We start from the raw sequence: 17,522 nt of genomic DNA on the forward strand, positions 1-17,522 counted from the left end.
TTAAGCCCTTTTGAGTTTACTTTTGTGCATGGTGTGAGGGTCTGTTCTAGTTTCATCGATTTACATGCAGCTGTCCAGTTTTCCCAGCACCACTTGCTGAAAAGACTGTGTTTATCCCATTTTGTACTCTTGCCTTATTTGTTGAATATTATTTGACCAAAGGTGTCTGGATTTATTTCTGGGTCCTCTATTTTGTTCCATTGATCAGTATATCTGTTTTGGTACCAGTACCACACTGTCTTGATTACTATAGCTTCGTAATATTGCCCAAAGTCTGGGAGAGTTATGCCTCCTGCTTGGTTTTTGTTCTTCAGGATTGCTTTGGCAATTCTGAGACCTTTGTGGTTCCATATAATTTTTTTGATCGTTTGTTCTAGTTCTGTGAAATGTGTCATGGGTAATTTGATAAGGATTGTGTTGAATCTGTAGATTGCTTTGGGCAGTATGTCCATTTTAACAATAGTAATTTTCCAACCCAGAAGCATGGAATATCTTTCCATTACTTTACATCTTCTTTAATTTCCTTGATTAATGTTTTATAGTTCTCAGCATATAAATCTTTCACCTCCTTAGATAGGTTTATTTCCAGGTATTTGATATTTTTGGGGTGCAATTTTAAAAGATATTGAATTTTTGTATTCCTTTTCTACTATTTCATTTTTAGTATACAGATATGTGCCTGATTTCTGAATGTTAATCTTATATCCTGCTACTTTGCTGAATTTGTTGATCAGTTCAAGTAATTTTTGGGTTGTGTCCTTGGGGCTTTCTATATATAATATCATGTCATCTTCATACACTGACAGTTTTGCCTATTCCCTTCCAGTTTGGATACTTTTTATTTCTTTTGTTTTTCTGATTGTTGTGGCTAGGACCTGCAATGCTATGTTGAATAAAAGTGGTAAGAGTGGGCATCCTTGTCTTCTTCCAGATTTTTGTGGGAAGGCTTTCAGCTTTTCTCCATTGAGCATTATATTTTCTGTGGGTTTGTCATAAATGGCTTTTATTATGTTAAGGTATGTTCCCTCTATACCAACTTTGGTAAGAATTTTTATCATGAATGGATATTAGACTTTGTCAAATGCTTTTTCTGCATCTATTGAGATGATCATGTGATTTTTGGCATTTTTTTTGTGAATGTCATGTATGACTTTTTTGATTTGAGTAAGCTGAACCATCCTTGTGAACCTGGGATTAATCCCACTTGGTCATGGTATATGATCCTTTTTATATATTGTTGAATTTTGTTGGCTAAAATTTTGTTGAGAATTTTTGTGTCTGTATTCATCAAAGATATTGGCCCATAATTTTCTTTTTTTGGTGATATCTTTGTCTGGTTAAGATGTTAGTGTGTTGGTGGCCTCATAGAATATCCTCAGGAGTTTTCCTTCTTCTTCAACCCTTTGGAAAATTTTAAGGAGAATGGGTATAAAATCCTCTTTGTGTGTTTGATAGAATTGGCCTGTGAAGCCATCTGGGCCTGGGCTTATATTTGTAAGGAGTGTTTTTGTTAGTATTTATTTTTATTTCTAGTTATCTGTCTGTTCAGTTGATCTATTTCTTCTTGATTCAGTTTTGGCAGGCTGTAAATCTCTAGAAAGTTGTCCATTTATGCTAGATTGTCAAATTTTCTCGCATATAATTGTTCATAGTATTCTTTTATGTTTTTTGTATTTCTGCAGTATCCATTGCGATTTCTCCTTTTTCATTTCTTATTTTGTTTATATGGGTTTTTTCTATCCTCTTCTGGGTGAGTCTGACCAGAAGTTTGTCAATTTTGTTTACCTTTTCAAAGAACTAACTCTTGGTTTGATCAATTTTTTTAATGTTTTTTGAATCTCAATTTTATTGATTTCTTCTCTGATCTTCATGATTTCCTTCCTTCTGTTGACTTAGGATTTGTTTGTTCTTCTTTTTCTAATTCATTTAGGTGGTGGGTTAGGTTGTTTGAGATTTTTATTCTTTTTTGAGGAAGGCCTGTATTGCTATGAATTTCCCTCTGAGCAGTGATTTTGAGGAATCCCATAGATTTTGGGTGGTTGTGTCTTCATTATCATCTGTCTCAAGCTATTTTTTAATTTCCTTCTTGATTTCCTCATTGACCCATTGGTTTCCTGGTAGCATGTTTTTTAGTCTCCATGTAGTAGGTTTTTTTTCATTTCTTTTCCTGTGGCTGATTTCTACTTTCATGCCATTGTGGTCAGAGAAGATACTTGAATCAATTTCTATACTCTGAAATTTGTTGAGGTTAGCTTGGTCCCCCAGTACGTAATCAATTATCAAATAATGTTCCATGTGCACCTGAGAAGAATATGTATTCTGATTTTTTTGGATGTAATGTTCTGAAAATGTCAATGAAATCTAACTTTTCTATTGTGTCCTTTAGGATCTCTTTTGCCTTGTTGATTTTCTGTCTAGAGGATCTGTCCATTGATGTGAGTGGGGTGTTAAAGTCTCCTACTGTGATTGTATTCCCATCAATTTCTCCTTTTATGTCTGTTAGTATTTGTCGTAGGTATCTGGGTGTTCCTCTATTAAGGGCATGTATAGTGATGACTGCAATAGCCTCTTCTTGAATGAGTCCTTTTACTATTAAATAGTGTCCTTCTTTTTCTTTCTTTAAGACATTTGTTTTAAAGTCTATTTTGTCTGATGTGAGTATTGCAACTCCTGCTTTCCTGTCTTGTCTGTTGGGATGAAATATCTTTTCCCACCCCTCACTTTCAATCTATATGTGTTCCTTGCCCTAAGATTGGTCTTTTATAGACAGCAGATTGTTGTTTTTTGCCTTTTAATTGTATTGTTTTTAATTATGCCCTTTTTTATTTTCCCTAGATAAGTTCTTTAGTAGTTGTTGTAAAGCTTTTTTGGAGGTAATTATCCTAGATTTTGCTTGTTCAAAAAGCTTTTTTTTTCTCTCCTAATATCTGAATGAAAGGCATGCTTGTTGGATTATTCTTGGTTGTAGTTTTTTCTCTTTCATCATCTTAAATATATTTTGACACCCACTTTAGCTTGGAGAGTTTATGATGAAAATTCAGCTGTTAACCTTATGAGAGTTCCTTTATATGTTATTTGTTGTTTTTCCCTTGTGGCTTTTAATATTTTTTCCTTTGTATTTAATATTTGTCACTTCAGCTGCTATGTTTCTTGCTTTGTTTTGTTCCTTTAAATTATCCTGTATTGGCTCCTCAGTCCTTCATCTACTTGAGTGAGTGTTTACTTTCCAATACTAGGGAAGCTTTTGGCTATATTCTCTTCAAATCTCTTATCTGACCCTTTCTCTGTCTCTTCTCCTTCTGAGACCCCTAGAATGTGAATATTGGGAGTTTTAATATTATCTGAGATGGATCTTAGACTGATCTAATTTTCTTTCATTCTTTTTTCTTTATTCTATTCTTTGCCTTAATTTCCACAAATCTGTCTTCCACCTCACCTCTTTGTTCTTCTACATCCTTATCCTGGTATTGATTCCTTCTAGTGTATTTTTCATTTCAGATATTGTGCTTTTCATCTTAGTTTGCTTGTTCTTTAAATCTTCTAGCTCTTTGCTACACATTTCTTGTAAGAGCTCAGTTATTTTTATGATTTTTTTTTCATCTTTACTCTCTTCCTTCTGAATTCTTTTTCACACATATTGGCTATCTCCTCTTCCCTTAGTTGTTGTGTGTTTTTATCTCATTCCTTTATCTAAAAGCTCTTTATTTCTTTCTTTTTGTTTGTCTGTCTGTCAATGTCTTTTTTGGGCCACACCCATGGCATATAGGAGTTCCTAGGTGAGTGGTCAAATTGGAGCTGTAGCTGCTGGCCACACCAAATCCGCAGTAATTCCAGATCCTTTACCCACTGAGTAGGACCAGGGATTAAATGCACTTCCTTATGGGTACTCATCAGTTTTTTTTAACTTCTGAGCCATAATGGGAACTCCTAAAAGCTATTTCTTTGCCATCTCATATTGTCTAACGTTCTATATTTGTGTTCCCCTTGACATCAAGAGTCTAGATACAGCTGCTGGTTCCCATATTGGAGTTGTCAGGCATGATGGCAGCTTACTTTTACCTAGAGCATGCAATGGGAGCAGATATCATGATACCTCTCTTGGAGCTGGGAGGCTGCTAGGGTTTGGGGTCCATGAGGGATATCACTGTTGTTCATAGTTCATGGGACTGCTCCTTTAGCAGGGGGTGTTGCAGAAATTCCTGTGATCTCTCCTGTTACTAGTCATCTCTAAGGAGTGTTTCCTGTAGCTGGCAAATAAGCAGCTGCTCCTATGGTCCCTCCCTTTGCTAAGTGGCCCATAAGAGTGCTCTCTGTAGCTGCAAATCCAAGGACTGATCCCTAGCTTTTGTTAGGTAGCATCTGCTCTTGCTATGACTCCTGGAGTAGGTGATGTCCTGACACCTGAAAGCATACACAGGAAACAAGGCTGTAATTATGCATCCAACCTCTTTCCTCCAGCCCCCCATACAATGGTGTCTGACCTCTAAATCTGTCTGGGTTTCCTCAGCTTGTAGACCCCAATGTGATCTTCCTAGACTCTAGTCTCTCCAGGCCATTTTTGCATGGCCAACCTCAGTGTTTTCCCACACTACCAGCTCCACTTCTATTTCTGAGTCTAATCTCCAAAGCCCAAGTTTTATTTTCCAACCCCTGCCTGCACAAGAAGATGGATGTGTAGTTCAGGGACACAGCACTGACAGTTTGTGGAGGATTGTTTCCATTTTAATTGCTTCATACTAATTGCCATGTTTTCCTCCAAGACTAATTTTTTAGTGTACAATTGTTAATAGTATTCTCTTATAACTCTCTTAACTTGTCCAAGATTAATACTAATGTCTGCATGTTTGTTTCTTATCTTAATATTTTGAGAATTCTTTCTTTTTTCCTTTGTCAGTCTTGCTTCAGTTTTATAAATTTTGTTGATTCTTTGTTTAAAAAAAACAATTTTTTGTTCTGTCGATGCTATCTATTGTTTTTATATTCTTTCCATCTTGTCTGCCCTAAAGAATAGTCTGTATACTTTTGAGAAGAAGGCGTATTCTGCTGCTGTTGGGTGGAGTCCTCCATGTGCTTAGGTTATATTGCTATTCAACACCTCTGTTTCCTTATTGACCTTCTGTATAGATGTTATATCTATTTTGAAAATGGAGCATTGAAATTTCTAGCTCTTATCAGAGAACTATCTCCCTACAGTGTCAACATTTCCTTTATATATTTAGAGACTCCATTGTTTTGTGTGTATAATTGTAGTCATATCTTTTTGATACTTTCACCGATTTGCCTGTATTTATGTATTTTCTTTTCCTCTTGGAACAAGTTTGACTTAAGTTTTGATAGTATAGATACATCAATGCTGTTTTGGCTACAGTTTGCATGGAATATATTTCACATCTATTTAGTATTAACTTATTTTTGCATGGCTCTAAAGTGAGTTTTTTGGGGATAGCATATAATTAGATCATGTTATTAAATACATTATGTCAGTTTATACATTTTAATTGAAGGTTTTAATCCAGTTAATTTGAGGTAATTACTAATAAGGAGGAACTTCTACTCTTTTGGTATTTGTTCTGATATGACATTCTATTTCTCTTCCTCATCTCTTCCATTACTGCCTTCTTTTGCATTTAGTTTATTTTTGTATTTTATTGTAGGGAACATTTATTCCCTTCAAATTTCTCTCTCTGTATATTTGAAAATATTTTCTTTGTGATTACCACATAAATTATAATTAATATTCTAAATTTATAATAATTTATTTCTTATTGATACTTCCTTATTTGAAATGACGTACAAAAATTTTCCTTTTATACAAATTTTCCCCAACACCTCTCAATGTTTTTTTTCACAAATTACATCTTTATACATTATATAATCACTAACATAGATTTATTATTTTTATGCATTATCTATAATTCATATAGGAAATAAAATGAGGAGTTACAAACAAAAATAAAATAATACTGGCTTTTATATTTAATCTGTGTAGTTATCAATGCTGTAATTCTTTACTTATTTGTATGGCTTTGAATTGTTTTCTATTGGCCTTTCATTTTATCCTTAATGAACCCCTTTAACATTTCTTGTATGGTAGGTCTACTGGTAACAAACTCCCTCAGCATTTAATTTTCTGGGAAAGGTTTTTTTTTTTTAATGATTTTCTGGCTTCTTTTTTTTTTTTTTTTTTTTTTTTTTTTTTTTTTTTTAATTTTATTTTCCCACTGTACAGCAAGGGGGTCAGGTTATCCTTACATGTATACATTACAATTACAGTTTTTCCCCCACCATTTCTTCTGTTGCAACATGAGTATCTAGACATAGTTCTCAATGCTATTCAGCGGGATCTCCTTGTAAATCTATTCTACATTGTGACTGATAAGCCCAAGCTCCCGATCCCTCCCACTCCCTCCCCCTCCCATCAGGCAACCACAAGTCTCTTCTCCAAGTCCATGATTGATTTTCTTTTCTGAGGAGATGTTCATTTGTGCTGGATATTAGATTCCAGTTATAAGTGATGTCATATGGTATTTGTCTTTGTCTTTCTGGCTCATTTCACTCAGTATGAGATTCTCTAGTTCCATCCATGTTGCTGCAAATGGCATGATGTCATCCTTTTTTATGGCTGAGTAGTATTCCATTGTGTATATATACCACATCTTCCGAATCCAATCCTCTGTCGATGGACATTTGGATTGTTTCCATGTCCTGGCTATTGTGAATAGTGCTGCAATGAACATGCGGGTGCATGTGTCTCTTTTAAGTCGAGCTTTGTCCGGATAGATGCCCAAGAGTGGGATTGCAGGGTCATATGGAAGTTCTATGTATAGATTTCTAAGGTATCACCAAACTGTTCTCCATAGTGGCTGCACCAGTTTACATTCCCACCAACAGTGCAGGAGGGTTCCCTTTTCTCCACAGCCCCTCCAGCACTTGTTATTTGTGGATTTATTAATGATGGCCATTCTGACTGGTGTGAGGTGGTATCTCATGGTAGTTTTGATTTGCATTTCTCTTATAATCAGCGATGTTGAGCATTTTTTCATGTGTTTGTTGGCCATCTGTATATCTTCCTTGGAGAAATGTCTATTCAGGTCTTTTGCCCATTTTTCCATTGATTGATTGGTTTTTTTGCTGTTGAGTTGTATAAGTTGCTTGTATATTCTAGAGATTAAGCCCTTGTCAGTTGCATCATTTGAAACTATTTTCTCCCATTCTGTAAGTTGTCTTTTTGTTTTCTTTTGGGTTTCCTTTGCTGTGCAAAAGCTTTTCAGTTTGATGAGGTCCCATGGGTTTATTTTTGCTCTAGTTTCTATTGCTTTGGGAGACTGACCTGAGAAAATATTCATGATGTTGATGTCAGAGAGTGTTTTGCCTATGTTTTCTTCTAGGAGTTTGATGGTGTCCTGTCGTATATTTAAGTCTTTCAGCCATTTGGAGTTTATTTTTGTGCATGGTGTGAGGGTGTGTTCTAGTTTCATTGCTTTGCATACAGCTGTCCAGGTTTCCCAGCAATGCTTGCTGAATAGACTTTCCTTTTCCCATTTGATGTTCTTGCCTCCCTTGTCAAAGATTAATTGACCATAGGTGTCAGGGTTAATTTCCAGATTCTCTATTCTGTTCCATTGGTCTGTCTGTCTGTTTTGATACCAGTACCACACTGTTTTGATGACTGTGGCTTTGTAGTATTTCTTGAAGTCTGGGAGAGTTATGCCTCCTGCTTGGTTTTTGTTTCTCAGGATTGCTTTGGCGATTCTGGGTCTTTTGTTGTTCCATATAAATGTTTGGATTGTTTGTTCTAGTTCTGTGAAAAATGTCATGGGTAATTTGATAGGGATTGCATTGAATCTGTAGATTGCTTTGGGTAGGATGGCCATTTTCACAATATTGATTTTTCCAATCCAGGAACATGGAATATCTTTCCATTTTTTTACATCTTCTTTGATTTCTTTGATTAAGGTTTTATAGTTCTCGGCATATAGGTCCTTTACCTCTTTGGTTAGGTGTATTCCGAGGTATTTGATTTTGTGAGGTACAATTTTAAAAGGTATCGTATTTTTGTACTCCTTTTCTAATGCTTCATTGCTGGTATACAGAAATGCAACTGACTTCTGAATGTTAATCTTATATCCTGCCACTTTGCTGAATTTATTAATCAGTTCAAGGAGTTTTGGGGTTGAGTCCTTAGGGTTTTCTAGGTATAGAATCATGTCATCTGCATACAGTGACAGTTTGATCTCTTCTCTTCCTATATGGATGCCTTTGATTTCTTTTGTTTGTCTAATTGCTGTGGCTAAGACTTCCAAAACTATGTTGAAGAGCAGTGGTGAGAGTGGGCATCCCTGTCTTGTTCCAGATTTGAGTGAGAAGGCTTTCAGTTTTTCCCCATTGAGGATTATATTTGCTGTGGGTTTATCATAAATGGCTTTGATTATATTCAGGAATGTTCCCTCTATACCCACTTTGGCGAGGGTCTTGATCATGAATGGATGTTGAACTTTGTCAAATGCTTTTTCTGCGTCTATTGAGATGATCATATGATTTTTGACTTTTTTTTTGTTAATGTGGTGTATGATGTTGATTGATTTGCGTATGTTGAACCATCCTTGTGAACCTGGGATGAACCCAACCTGGTCATGGTGTATAATTTTTTTCGTATGTTGTTGGATTCGGTTGGCTAAGATTTTGTTGAGAAGTTTTGCATCTATATTCATCAATGATATTGGGCGATAGTTTTCTTTTTTGGTGGTATCTCTGCCTGGTTTTGGAATGAGGGTGATGGTGGCCTCATAGAATGTCTTTGGGAGTATTCCTTCTTCTTCAACCTTTTGAAAGAGTTTAAGGAGGATGGGCACCAATTCCTCTTTATATGTTTGATAGAATTCACCTGTGAAGCCATCTGGTCCTGGGCTTTTATTTGTAGGGAGTGATTTTATGACCTCTTCAATTTCATTTCTAGTGATTGGTCTGTTCAGTTGGTCTGTTTCTGCTTGATTCAGTTTTGGCAGGCTGTAAGATTCTAGAAAATTGTCCATTTCTTCCAGATTGTCAAACTTATTGCCATATAGTTGTTCATAGTATTCTCTTATGGTTTTTTGTATTTCTGCTGTATCCGTTGTGATTTCTCCTTTTTCATTTATAATTTTGGTGATTTGGGTTCTTTCTCTCCTCTTTTTAGTGAGTCTGGCCAGGGGTTTATCAATTTTGTTCACCTTTTCAAAGAACCAGCTCTTGGTTTTATTAATTTTCTCTATTGTTTTTTGAGTCTCTATTTTATTGATTTCTTCTTTGATCTTTACAATTTCCTTCCTTCTGCTGACTTTAGGACTTCTTTGTTCTTCTTTTTCTAATTCATTTAGGTGGAGGGTTAAGTTGTCAATTTGGGATCTTTCTTCTTTTTTGAGAAAGGCCTGGATTGCTATAAATTTCCCTCTGAGCACTGCTTTCGCAGCATCCCATAGATTTTGAGAGGTTGTGTCTTCATTATCATTTGTTTCAAGATAGTTTTTAATTTCCTTCTTGATTTCCTCATTGACCCATTGGTTTTTTAGTAACATGTTGTTTAGTCTCCATGGAGTAGGTTTTTTCTCTTTCCTTTTCCCATGGTTGATTTCTAATTTCATGGCATTGTGGTCAGAGAAGATACTTGAGATAATTTCTATGCTCCTAAATTTATTGAGATTCGCTTTGTGTCCCAATATGTGGTCGATTCTTGAGAATGTTCCATGAGCATTTGAGAAGAATGTGTATTCTGATGTTTTTGGATGTAGTGTCCTGAAGATATCAATTAAGTCTAACTTTTCTATTGTTTCCTTTTCTATTGTTTCCTTTAGGATCTCTGTTGCTTTATTGGTTTTCTGTCTAGAGGATCTGTCCATTGATGTGAGGGGGGTATTTAGGTCTCCTACTATGATTGTATTCTCATCAATATCTCCCTTTATGTCTGTTAATATTTGTTGTATGTATCTGGGTGCTCCTATGTTTGGGGCATATATGTTGATGATAGTAACATCCTCTCCTTGGATGGATCCCTTAATCATTAAATAGTGTCCTTCTTTGTCTTTCTTTATGTCTTTTGTTTTAAAGTCTATTTTGTCTGATATGAGCGTTGCAACTCCTGCTTTTCTGTCATGTCTATTGGCATGAAATACTTTTCCCCAGCCTTTCACTTTCAATCTATATGTATCTTTTGTCCTAAGGTGAGTTTCTTGTAGGCAGCATATTGAAGGTTTTTGCCGTTTTATCCACTCAGCCAATCTGTGTCTTTTGATTGGGGCATTCAGTCCATTGACATTTAAGGTGATAATTGATAGATGATTATTTATTGCCATTTGATCCTCGTGTTCCAGTTGATTCTATGGTTCTCCATTCTTCTTTTTTTTTTTTTGGTTGGATGGTCTCCTGTTATTATCTGCTTGAGTGTATTTTTTTTTTCATTTTTTGCAAATGCAATATTTGGTTTTGGCTTGTGGTTGCCCTGTTTTTTAAGTATGCTAACCCCTTCCCATAATTGTGTGTTTTAGCCTGATGGTCCTGTAAGTTCAAACACTTCATTATTATATTAAAATTAAGAAGAGAGACATACATACAAACAAAAAGGATTATTTACCTCCTAACATCCCTTGCCCACATTTTATGGTTTTGATGACTCTTTTATTTTTTTCTTTTTAATTTTATTTTGTTTGAAGCATGTTCATGATTAAATCTGTATGCTGGCTTATTTGAGTGACTGCTCTCTGATTGTATCTTCCTCAGTCCTAGTTCTTCCTCTTCTTCTTCTTCTTCTTTTTTTTTTTTTTCTTTTCTTTTTTCTTCCCTTTCCTTCCTTTCTTTTTGGTTTAGAGAAGCCCTTTCAATATTTCCTTTAACCTGGGTTTTGTGTTGCTGTATTCTTTAAGTTTTTGTTTGTTGGGAAAAATTTTTATTTCCCCTTCTATTTTAAATGATATTCTTGCTGGATAAAGTATTCTAGGTTGCATATTTTTTCCTTTGAGCACTTTAAATATCTCTTGCCATTCCCTCCTGGCCTGTAGTGTTTCTGTAGAGAAATCAGCTGATATTCTTATGGGGGTTCCCTTGTAGGTAACATTCTGTTTTTCTCTTGCTGCCTTTAGGATCCTCTCTTTATCACTAACTTTTGCCATTTTTATTATGATGTGTCTTGGTGTGGGTCTGTTTGGGTTCAGTTTGTTTGGGGCCCTCTGTGCTTCTTGTATCTTGAATCCAGTATCCTTTAGATTTGGGAAGTTTCCAGCGATAATTTCTTCAAATATATTTTCCATTCCTTTATCTTTTTCTACTCCTTCTGGAATTCCTATTATGCGTAGATTGGCCCGTTTTATATTATCCCATAGGTCTCTTATATTGCTTTCCAGTTTTTTGATTCGGTTTTCTGTCTGTTGACCAGATTGAGTGATTTCCATTATTCTATCTTCCATATCACTGATTCGTTCTTCTGCATTATTCATTCTGGTTTTTACTGCCCCTAGTTCAGTTTGCATCTCTGCAAATGAATGTTCTAGTTTTTCTTGGCTCCTCCTTATATTTTCTAGCTCCTTTCTGAGGGTATCTGCATTGCTGTTCATATCTTCTCTTAATTCCTTCAGTATTTTCACTATTTCTCTTTTGAACTCCAGGTCTGTCAGACTGCAGAGATCAGTTTCATTGTTGACTGTTTTAGGTGAGTTCTCCTGTTGGTTTGACTGGGGGTGGTTTCTCAGCTTCTTCATCTTGCTTGTTGTCTTCTTTCTCCTGAGGGAGTTGTACTCTCCGTTATCGGGTAGTGTTTGCCTTGTCACTGCCCTGGAATATTTCCTGAGGGCTGTCGTTGTTGGTCAATCTTTTTTTGAGGCAGTGTGGCTTTTCTGGAGTGTTGATGGGACTAACAGTGTTTCTTTGAAGCAAAGGAGGACTTCCTGAGGGCAGACAGGACTGGGAGGTCCACCCCACGATGGTAGCAGATTTCACTTGGTTCTCAGCACCCCCTGGGGTCTTGGGCGGGTAGCAGGGCCCTTGGAGACTCAAGAGGTTCCTCCCCAGGGCAGCCCGACTCAGAAAGACCGTCTGAGATCTTTTCCCGATTCGGCCAGGCTTGTTGCAGCTTTTCTGGGCTGCAGGGGGTCCTGCCTGGAGCTGGCAGTCCTATGCAGCTGGTCCACTAGGTCTCAGCACCCCTTGGGGTCTTGGGCGGGGGCAGGGCCTTTGGAGACTCAAGAGGCTCCTCCCCAGAACAGCCCGACTCAGAAAGACCGTCTGAGATCTTTTCCCGATTCGGCCAGGCTTGTTGCAGCTTTTCTGGGCTGCAGGGGGTCCTGCCTGGAGCTGGCAGTCCTATGCAGCTGGTCCACTGGGTCTCAGCACCCCCTGGGGTCTTGGGCGGGTAGCAGGGCCCTTGGAGGCTCAAGAGGCTCCTCCCCAGGACAGCCCGACTCAGAAAGACCGTCTGAGATCTTTTCCCAAGTCGGCCAGGCTTGTTGCAGCTTTTCTGGGCTGCAGGGGGTCCTGCCTGGAGCTGGCAGTCCTATGCAGCTGGTCCACTAGGTCTCAGCACCCCTTGGGGTCTTGGGCGGGTAGCAGGGCCCTTGGAGGCTCAAGAGGCTCCTCCCCAGGGCAGCCCGATTCAGAAAGACCGTTTGAGATCTTTTCCCGATTCGGCCAGGCTTGTTGCAGCTTTTCTGGGCGCAGGGGGTCCTGCCTGGAGCTGGCAGTCCTATGCAGCTGGTCCACTAGGTCTCAGCACCCCCTGGGGTCTTGGGCGGGTAGCAGGGCCCTTGGAGGCTCAAGAGGCTCCTCCCCAGGACAGCCCGACTCAGAAAGACCGTCTGAGATCTTTTCCCGATTCGGCCAGGCTTGTTGCAGCTTTTCTGGGCTGCAGGGGGTCCTGCCTGGAGCTGGCAGTCCTATGCAGCTGGTCCACTAGGTCTCAGCACCCCTTGGGGTCTTGGGCGGGTAGCAGGGCCCTTGGAGACTCAAGAGGCTCCTCCCCAGGACAGCCCGACTCAGAAAGACCGTCTGAGATCTTTTCCCGATTCGGCCAGGCTTGTTGCAGCTTTTCTGGGCTGCAGGGGGTCCTGCCTGGAGCTGGCAGTCCTATGCAGCTGGTCCACTAGGTCTCAGCACCCCTTGGGGTCTTGGGCGGGTAGCAGGGCCCTTGGAGACTCAAGAGGCTCCTCCCCAGGACAGCCCGACTCAGAAAGACCGTCTGAGATCTTTTCCCGATTCGGCCAGGCTTGTTGCAGCTTTTCTGGGCTGCAGGGGGTCCTGCCTGGAGCTGGCAGTCCTATGCAGCTGGTCCACTGGGTCTCAGCACCCCTTGGGGTCTTGGGCGGGTAGCAGGGCCCTTGGAGACTCAAGAGGCTCCTCCCCAGGACAGCCCGACTCAGAAAGACCGTCTGAGATCTTTTCCCAATTCGGCCAGGCTTGTTGCAGCTTTTCTGGGCTGCAGGGGGTCCTGCCTGGAGCTGGCAGTCCTATGCAGCTGGTCCACTAGGTCTTAGCACCCCCTGGGGTCTTGGGCGTGTAGCAAGGCCCTTGGAGACTCAAGAGGCTCCTCCCCGGGGCAGCCCGACTCAGAAAAACCATCCGAGAATTAGGCAGATCTATTCACGGCCTGGCTAGGCTTGTTCTAGCTTTTCTGGGCTGCAGGCCTTTTCTAGGGGGCTGGTGGTGTTTGGTGCTGCTCTGTGGAAGTGTAGCCCCTCCAAAGGGCAAGCAGGCCTGTGCAGGGAGAGCCCCTGCGGTGGTAGGCTTCAGGCAATTGTTGAGGCCAGCCCTCCTGGATGGCAGGCAGCCCCAGGTTCCGCGAGAGCGTAGGGGGTGGCGGGGGTGGGGGGAGGGAATGCACTGGGAAGCACAGCTTTCTGCTAGCTAGCGGGCCTGTAAGCTTGCTGTGGCGTGGGGGGTATTCTATGGGGACCCACCCCTTCTTCTCTCCGCTCCCCAGCACGGGCGCAGACCAGGCTCTTCTCCCAGGTTCCCTCTGAGGCGGCTTTCCACTTCCCCGCCCCTAGAGTATTGCTCCCTTCCTCTGCGACAGCTTTGTTTTCTAGTCTCCCAGGCAGTCTCTGCCCCGTCAAATGGTTTAGAGACCTCCCAAGCAGTTTCCGCTCTTCCCCGCCCCCCTAGCCCGGGGACTAATCTCTGGAGCCGAGGTCTCGGTGCCCAGCCCCCCCCCCCCAGGCGTCCCCCGGCCCTTTCTTGGGGACTAACCTTCGGAGGCGAGGTCTCGGTGCCCAGCCCCCACCCAGGCGTCCCCCGGCCCTTTCCCGGGGACTAACCTCTGGAGCCGAGGATTCGGTGCCCAGCCCCCACCCAGGCGTCTCAATTTTTGGTGACTGTGCCCGTAGTTCAGATGGTCCGTTGGGTTCTTGATCGTTTTTCCGTACTCCGACTTACTGCTACACTCTTCTCTGCATCTGGAGATTCCTCCGGTTCGTTTGATCTTTCCCCCGGTAGGAGACTTTCCAGGGTGCGGGATCCCTTTCTCCTCCGCAGTTCCCTTTCGGGAGCGCCCGTCCCGCTCGGATTCACCTTCTCTCACTCTCCTCTTTTCTCCCGTTCTGCCCAATAATGTCACGAACTTCTTGCCGTTATTGGAGTTTAGGTTCCTCTGCCAGCGATTGGTTGTTGTTCTATGTGAGTCATTTCTTCTGTAGATGTGCTTTTTTTGTTGTGTTTGTGGGAGAGGGCGAGCGTGTCCCCCTACTCCTCCGCCATCTTGTCCTCTCCCCCTCTGGCTTCTTTTTTAAAAAATATTGAGATATAGTTGATGTATAAATATGTTACAGGTGTATGACACATCTATTTATACTCTTTAAAAGTTATACTCCATTAATGGTTATTATTAAATATTGGTTATATTCCCCGTGTTTTACAATATATACTTGTATGGTATTTATTTTATGCATAATAGTTTGTACTTCTTAATCCCCTAACCCAAAATTGTCCCTTCCCTGTCCCTTTCTCCACTGGACAACACTAGTGTGTTACTATCTGTAAGTCTGCTTCTGTTTTGTTATATTCACTCATTGTTTTAGATACCACATATAAGTGGTATCATAGAATACTTATCTTGATTTGACTTATTACACTTGGCATAATACCTTCCAAGTCTATCCATATTGCTGCAAATGGAAATTTTTCATTCTTTTGTATGGTTGAGTAGTATTCCATTGCACATATGTAACATACATAAACATACAAATGCACACACATACACACTCATGTTCTTTATCTGTTCATCTGTTGATGGACACTTAGGTTGCTTCCGTATCTTGGTTATTGTAAATAGTGCTGCTGTGAACATTGAGCAACATGTATCTTTTTTGAATTGGTATTTTTTGTTTGTTTGTTTTTGTTGTTGTTGTTTTGTTGTTTGGTTGGTTTTTGGGGGTGTATATACAGAATTTCTGGATCAAATACTAGTTCTACTTTTAGTCTTTTGAGGAACCCCCATACTGTTTTCCATAGTGACAGCACCAATTAACATTCCCATCAACATGGTAGGAAGGTTCTCTTTTCTCCACACCCTCTCCAGCATTTCTTGTTTGTAAACTTTTTGATGATGGCCATTCTGACCTATGTGAGGTGATATCTCATTGTAGTTTTAATTTGCAATTCTCTGATGATTCAGGATGTTGGGTATATTTTTATGTGCCTATTTTCCACCTTTGTGTTCTTTGGAAAAACCATCTATTCAGATCTTCTGCCCATTTTTATTGAGTGGTTTGTTTTCCTGTGTTTTTTTTATATTCAGTTATATGAACTGTTGATATATTTTGAACATTAATCCATTATTGGTCACATTACTAGCAAATATTTACTCTCATTCAGTAGGTTTTCTTTTTGTTTTGTCAATAGATTCCTTTACTGTGCAAAATATTTTGTTTAATTAGGTGCCATTTGCTTGTTTTTTTTAATTTCCTTTGCTTTAGGACAGATCCAAAAATATTAATATGAATTATGTCAGAGTGTTCTTCCTATGTTTTCTTCAAAGAGTTTTATAGTTCCTGATCTAACATTTAGGTCTTTAATCCATTTTGATTTTATTTCTGTGCATCATGTTAGGGAATGTTCTAATTTCATTGTTTTACATGTAGTTGTCCAGTTTTTCCATTACTGCTTATTGAAGACACTGTCTTTTCTCCATTGATAATCTGTATCCTTTGTCTTAATTCAGTTGACTATAATCTATGGATTTATTTTTATATTATAGTACCATACTTATTATTATTATTATTATTTCCTTACAATGTTTCATCAAATTCTGTTGTATAAAAATGTGACCAAATCACACACATTTCCCTGTGCTGTACATTAGGATTCCATTGCCCATCCATTACAAATATAACAGTTTGCATAAAAAAACCCTAAATGCCCATCCCTCCCACTCCCTCCCCTTTCCCACCCAGAAACCCAAAGTCTGCTCTTTTTGGCCATGATCTGATTCTGTTTTTTTTTTATTTGTTTGTTATTTTTAGATAGGATTATCTGTTCCATATTTTATAGTCCACAAATAAGTGATATCATATGGTATTTGTCTTTTTCTGTCTGGCTTACTTCACCTAGTATGAGAGTTTCTAGATCCATATTCCATTGTATATAGGTACCACATTTTCTTAATCCATTCATCTGTTGATGGACATTTAGGTTGTTTCCATGTCTTGGCTATTGTATATAATGCTGCAATGAACATTGGAGTATATGTATCTTTTTGAAGCTTTCTATATCTGCTGACTCATACCTAGTCACCTTTTATCTTCTCTTAGACTGGAGTGTGAAACCAAGTACATAGACAAAGTCCAGCCTTATATAAAAATGGAACTCAGACTCATAACTTGTAACAGCTAACCCAGGAAGCCAAGCCACAACCTCTTCAGTAAACCATACAGGAAGTCAAACATCCTCTGTAGCAATCAGTCCAAAATGACCAAAACATGATCAACAACTGCCAGCTTCCCTAATTTTTAGCTCTGCTTACAAATTAGGACTAGGTGGAGAAAACCAAATATGTTCACCTAACAGCTTCCAATTAGGGCATAACTGAAGCCTTCCTTTTTTTTTTTTCCACTATAAAGCTTTCCCACTCCATTGCCAATCTTTGAGTTTCTGAAAAATGAAAATGGTGGTGACTGATCTACTTTCTGTAGCAATCTCTGAGTGGATAGCTTTTAATTGTTCTTATTTGGTTGGTCTTCATTTATTTTCATGAGGGTCATGGGCAAGCTTGGGATTCTCTTTTTACTCACTGTAATGGAGATGTAAGGCATTACAAGGCTGCCTTCGGTCCCAATATCCTGGGCCCTCACATATGAATTGCAACTTAACAGTTGTTGTGCAATGAGAGGCTGTGTGACTTCTCTGGCTAGACCTTAGAAATAAGAGGTTCCCCTGAAACTAGCTGAGATTTTAAGGAACTCTATTTCCCATCTCTCTGGGGGTTTTGACCATAAGAAGGGCCAATCTGTGGGATTTCTTTTATAGGGACCCACAACACTGACTCATTTTTTTGCTGCTTTCTCTCCTTT

This window comes from Sus scrofa, chromosome X (assembly GCF_054392235.1).
Source record: "Sus scrofa isolate SSC_HxYL_T2T_F1_AM1 chromosome X, Sscrofa_HxYL_maternal_Yorkshire_Landrace_v2.0, whole genome shotgun sequence".
Lineage (NCBI taxonomy): Eukaryota > Metazoa > Chordata > Mammalia > Artiodactyla > Suidae > Sus > Sus scrofa.